Source organism: Parasteatoda tepidariorum, chromosome 12 (assembly GCF_982258835.1).
Source record: "Parasteatoda tepidariorum strain Cologne lab strain chromosome 12, Ptep-v5.0, whole genome shotgun sequence".
NCBI lineage: Eukaryota > Metazoa > Arthropoda > Arachnida > Araneae > Theridiidae > Parasteatoda > Parasteatoda tepidariorum.
In genome coordinates this window covers 49,227,583-49,234,132 of record NC_141766.1, presented here as the reverse complement: position 1 = coordinate 49,234,132, position 6,550 = coordinate 49,227,583, and positions in this window count along the sequence as shown.

The window sequence follows — 6,550 nt, the reverse complement described above, 5'->3', positions numbered from 1 at the left end:
AATTCCTTAGCCTTTCAATAGGGTATACAATGATTTACATCACACCTGCTTTTCATAGCAATGCATAATGAGAGAAGAAAAAGGATGAAAAAATGTGTTGGAAGATAATGCGTGGTGTAACACAATCGACTGATCAAAATCATATGATACGGTTCCCAGCGGATCACCGAAGTAAAGCATCACTAACAGCGATCAATGAGCGGGTGATTGATCACTTTGATCAGGGGCAGATCTACTTAAGGGATTTTAGGGCTGCAGCCAGGGCCCGCGGATACAAACGGCCCCAGTCTCCACTGAAAACAATAGGTGATTTTTTGAATTTAAAAAAATATCTAATATTAAAAAAAAAACTATTATAAGGTTGGCAACCCTGAGATCAATCAACCCATGCATGTGCGCGTCTATCTAGCGGAACGAGGAATTCTCCGTCGCTTGTTTTTGGTCAGTGTATTTTTTCGCGTCCATTCGCGCCGCTTAACGCCCGATCTAAATTTTTTTTTTTTACCCGCACTTCTGTTCTCGTCGTCAAAGTGACAAACTTGTTTAGTTTACTAATAAATGATAACTTAAAAGTTATAAAGACCGGACCTTTCTCTTATTTTACTTATAATTGAAAGTACATAATCAGTATAAGAAAAGAGTTCCTGCTATTAGTTGATAAGTAAAAAGAATTATAAATCATGTTTTTTTTAATGTATTTTTTCAATACTAAATGAACTTTTTAATCGATTTTTAATGATAATTTGTGAATTACTGCACTCATTACAAAGTATTAAAATGTGACGCGAAGAGCAATATTACATGAATTATCTCGTTCCCTGTTTATTGCCAGAAAATTATCAAGTTCATTGATTATTTTCAGAAAAATATCAAAATCTTATTTAACAATATGTCTGGTAGAAAATATAAAAGTGGAGCTGAGAAACGGAAATTACAGCTAGGTCGAGAAAAAGAAAGAAAGAAATGTACAGAAATGGAAACTTTTTCCAAATTAGAACATAAAAACGAGAATGAAATAGCTGCAAATTTATTAACAAATGAAAAGGAAGAGATTTTATCCAAAGAGAATCTATTTAAAGGGAGTAGAAAATCGCAACACCAGGAAAAAAATACAAATGGTGAAAATGTGCAAAATCTTGATTACCAGCAACCCTCTGATCCCACTGAAAACTATATTGTTCTCTATATTGTAACTATATTATAACTATATTGGTGATCAGCAAGAGGACGGTAATACCGAGACGGAAAGAAATTTAGAGAATATTAGTTTGAGTTTGAGAAATATGTTGACGTGGGCTTGTGGCCAGAATTGCTAAATAATGATTTCATTAATGACATCCTCTCACATGAAATAACTGACTTTCAAAATAAAGATCCGAAAAATATATATTCAGCTTCAATAAAGAAATACAAAGAAAAAAACAGAACATTTTCAAATAGTTATTTCATTAAGAAAATGAAAAATGGTCAATCACTGGAAAGATCTTGGCTATGTTATTCAAACAGGGATGGTACTGTTTTTTGCTTGTGAGGGGAATTAATTATCGACCATGCCAACCTTCATCTGTCAAAAGGTACCTCCTGATGGAATCAAATTAACATGTCTTATATACTAGTGATTTGGCATTTTATATTTATAGTGGTAGTTACGCCACATTACTCCCCTTCCAGAATTTTATCTGCGATAGAATTCGATGAACGATTACCGCCAGGGCCGGCTTATGCATGTCGGGGCCCCTAGGCAATGCTCGTCTCGGCCCCCCCCCTACCGTCTTCTAACTTCCTAATATATTTTTTCGCTAACACAACACTTTATTCATAATTACGCTGTTTTTTACTACATAGGTATATTATCACATTATTCAATAAAAATATTGAATCAAACGAAAAGAATATAAGTAATTAATATATGCATTTAAAAAAAATCATACAATAAGCTTAAATATTAACTCTTCGAACTTTTTTTGTTACGAAATCGTTCAAGACATCCTGAAAGTTAACCTTTTCCAATACATCATTTTCAATTGCCATTATGGCCAATGAATTTAAGCGGTTTTGAGACATAGTTGAACGAAGATAGTTTTTAATTAATTTCAATTTGGAAAAGTTTCGTTCACCAGTGGCGTTTGTAATCATTAGTAATGTAATCATAATAAAACTTACGTATAGTAATTTTAACTTCAGTTTACACTACACGGATTTTTATTCGCCGTTTCACCGATTTTCTCGAAGCCCGAAGCACTTCTGCAGTCTTTATAAATAAATATCCAATACTTAGCTCTAAATTCGTAAGTTGTGAAACTCTCTGTTCATTCACAGCCGTAAAACTCGCAAACAAATTGCACGAAGTGAAAATTCAACGATTACATTAAAAATGTTTCAAAAATGTTGTCTATGACACAATACAACGTATGTATTTAGTGGATCGGGATCAACTCTAGTGGATCAACTCTATGGGATCAACTCTTTAGTGGATCTTTAGTGGATCAACTCTATGGGGAATTCCCCAGTCATGCGATGAAAGAACCAGTACTGCCAACCTTATTTTTACATACTCTTTGGTAGCTTGGCCATAGAATATACAGACCTATGGTAGGTACCAGAACAGTAAGTGTGCATTCACAACGTAGAATTTTGCGCGTTTTTCAAGCGTGTTGTGTTAAAAAAGCTGCTTGCTGTACAGTCATCTGATTAGTCGGCGTTAAAATTACCGCGATAAAATTGCTTGCGATTTTATTACTGCGTTATATATGAACTAACTACCATAATGTTAATATCTAATTTGGAATGCGTTCAGAAATGTACTAAAATAGCGTCGATGTAATGTACAGAGCAAGACAATCGTCATTGAAATTTCGAATTAAATTTTTACTGTTTAAGAAACATTGTCAATTTTTTTCTCTGTAGCACAGGGCCCCTGAACGTGGCGAGGCCCCTAGGCAGTTGCCTACAGTGCCTAATGGATAAAACGGCCCTGATTACCGCTAGTTGATTCATGCTATTTATATATTTAGTTAATTTTTGCTCATTATATTTTCTTCGTTTTTTTTTCTTATAGCATTTCGCTTATAATTTTTATTTATTTTCCTTCAGTTTTCTGCTGAAAGCATTTCGCTCGTTTTTTTTTTCTATATTGTTTATTACCGGGAGACTTTATTTACTTCACCGGATCTTTTTTTTTTTGAGCAATTTATATTAAGCAAATCAACTGTTCAATGTGGATCATCCATCATGTTCGCAAGTTCATATCACGTCCGGGTCACCAATGAGGGGAAATAATCTCAGACTATGCCAACCTTCATCTATCAAAAGGTTCCTCCTGATGGAATCAAGTTAACATGTCTTATATACTAGTGATTTGGCATTTTATATTTATAGTGGTAGTTACGCCACATTTGACTTGCAAACTTTTCTCTTAAATCCCTTCTCAATACACAACCGGATTTTCTGATTGGAAGCACATAGGAACTTGTTTAGAAAATCATGAAAATTCTAATGAACATAAGAAATCAATGTTAGTGTGGTTGGCCTTTATTTCTTTAGAGAAAGAGGCCCTGAAGATGGGTCTAAAAATAAATGAAAATAAAACTAAATATATGCCTTGTACTAAAACAGCCCACAGGAGTACCCATCTAAAAATTGGGGGACATTCATTCGAGGTAGTGGACAGCTTCACGTATTTAGGCTCTGAAATAAATAATAGGAACGATGTAACTGCAGAAATACGAAAGAGAATCACAGCAGCAAATAGGTGCCTTTATGGATTAAGAAAGTTTTTAAGATCAAATGTAATCAAGAGAAAAACAAAGCTGTTATTATTTAAAGGCCTCATTAGGTCAGTTTTAACATATGCTTGTGAAACATGGACATTGACTCGTGCAGATGAAGAAATGCTGAGCATATTTGAGAGAAAGATATTACGGTGCATTTTTGGAGGAATTAATAAAAACGGTCAGTGGTTAAGAAGATCAAATTTAGAACTCTATCGATCATATAATGAACCAAACATCATAAGATTCATTAAGGTCCAAAAGATAAAATGGGCAGGCCACTTAGTAAGAATGGAAGAAGACCGTATTGTGAAAAAGATTTTTGATGCCCGGCCGACAGGAACACGTAGAAGGGGCAGGCCAAATCTCAGATGGCTAGATACCCTGGAGAAAGATTTATCTATATTAAAAATAAAGAATTGGAAGTCCATTGCCAAAAGAAGGACAGCTTGGAAAAAACTACTGGAGAAGGCCAAGGCCCATCCTGGGCTGTCGAGTCAGTGAGGAAGGAAGGTGGTTGGAACGAAAAGAAAATAGATCTGTTTCAGACATGCAGCTTCAGAAGCAATTAAGAAAAGAAACAGAATATTATCACAATGTCCTAAAACGGGTTATTGCAGTGGTCAAATTTTTAAGTATAAGGGGCTCATCATTTAGAGGTTCGGAGGAAGTATTTGGTTCTCCACATAATGGTAATTTTATGGGTGCTCTGGAGCTATTGGCAGAGTTCGATCCATTCATTCGTGAACACATTGACCAACAAGAACTGCGACCAAAACCGATAATATCGTTCTTATCAAAAACAGTATATGAGTAAATAATTGAGATTATGGGCCGACAGATAATTAAACAAATTATAACTCAAATAAATAATGACGAAACAAAGCATTATTCAATTGTGATGGATTCTACTCCAGATCTATCTCACAATGATCAACTTGCTATTGTATTACGATACTGTTTTCGGGGAAAAGTGTATGAAAGATGTGTATCCTTCATTAAAATTAGTAGTCATACTGGCTTACATTTATTTAATATTCTACAAGATTTTTTAGAAACAAATGGACCGAAATTGTTAACTTTTTTGAAGTAGTACAAAAAATATACGTATTCTTTTTTACTTCGACCCATAGGTGAGAACTGTTAAATCGTGAAACAAAACTCAAATTTACGTTAAAAAGTTTAAGCCAGGCCAGATACTCTTGTCACTATGATGCTGTCAAAGCTTTGAAAAATAATTATGATGACATTATGAAAATTTTCGAAAGTTTCAGCGAAAATGAGGGTGAGAAAGTTGATTTTCGGAAAGAGGCACGAAATTTATTCAATAAAATGGCGAAACTCGATACTGCAATTTTGAATATTTTTTGGGAAGAAATTTTGGGGAGATTTAATTTAGTTAATAAAAGAAATACAGAGCCCTGGTCAGGGGCCCCCATCAGGGGGAAGGTGGGCGCACCATGCGCCCACTTAAAGCTTGGGGGGGGGATTTTTACACTAAATAAAATGAATAGTTTGGGGGGGATTTAGAATTTGCCCAAGAATGCGCCCAAGAGCTTGGGGGGGGGGGGGCTCTGCCTGGTTTAGATATTTGTGAAGGCAATAAGTTAATTATGCCATTAAAAGACTTCGTGAACAACATAAGGCACCAATCAGATCAGAAGCTAAAGGAATACGAAGAGAAAGCAAAAAAATTAAGTACTATCGTGGGAATAGACATAAACAAGAGGCGACGCATTACTCCAAAATTTTCAGATAAGTCTACAGATAAAGTCTTAGTATACGGCGCAGAAAAATTTAAAAGAGAAACGCTAAACGTTCCGTTGAATAAGCTGATTATGGATTTAAATAAAAGGAGCCAAGTCTATGAGATGTATAGCAAGAAATTCAAATTTTTAATGGATTTGCAAGACAAAAATATGGGAAACTTAGATCTGGAAAGTGTACGTAATATTGTTGATTATAATCCAGATGACGTAGACGAGCATTTAGTGAATCAGTTAAAATCTTATTTACTTCAGTCTAAGACAGAGTTTTACACCTCTTGCAGCGAAATTTTTATGCGAATTTATGAAAAGAAACTTGTTGATGTTTTCCCAAATTGCTATACTACCTTAAAGATTTTTTTAACTTTGCCAATCAATAGCTGTGAAGCGGAGCGCTCTTTCTCCAGGATGTCTTATATAGAAAACAAATATAGGACAACAATGTCGAACCATCGTCTAAATCATTTATCAGTTCTTTCCATAAATTGTGATTTAAAAGGACTTACAATGTGATGAGCAAATAAAGGAAATTGCAGCACAAAAATGCAGAAAGGTTGCTTTATAATTTATATAACATAACTACACAAGACCTGTCAATTTCTTTTGCAACTATGTTGTACAGTTGCTGTTTGTAAACACAAGTAAAAATAAATAAATAAAATTATTTTATTGTCCTATTTTTTTCTATATACTTATATATATCACTATAGAAAACAGTTTTTTGACAAAATGGCTATTAGGGCTCCTAAGTAGTTTCAGCCCAGGGCCCCACAAATTCACGATCCGCCCATGACTTTGATTATTCTGCGAAGGGATTGAGAGACAACAGTATCAGTTCGTGTTAAACTATTTTGGAGCAATCTCACTGAATTCGATTGGCCTATGTGGTGGGCATACACTAGTCCATCAAAGACTTTTCTTCTTTTTTCCTTTTTTATATTATTTATTTCCTAAAGAAACTCGAGATCGCAATTATTCCGTCTGAAGAAGACGCAGATTCCATATCTAAATCCT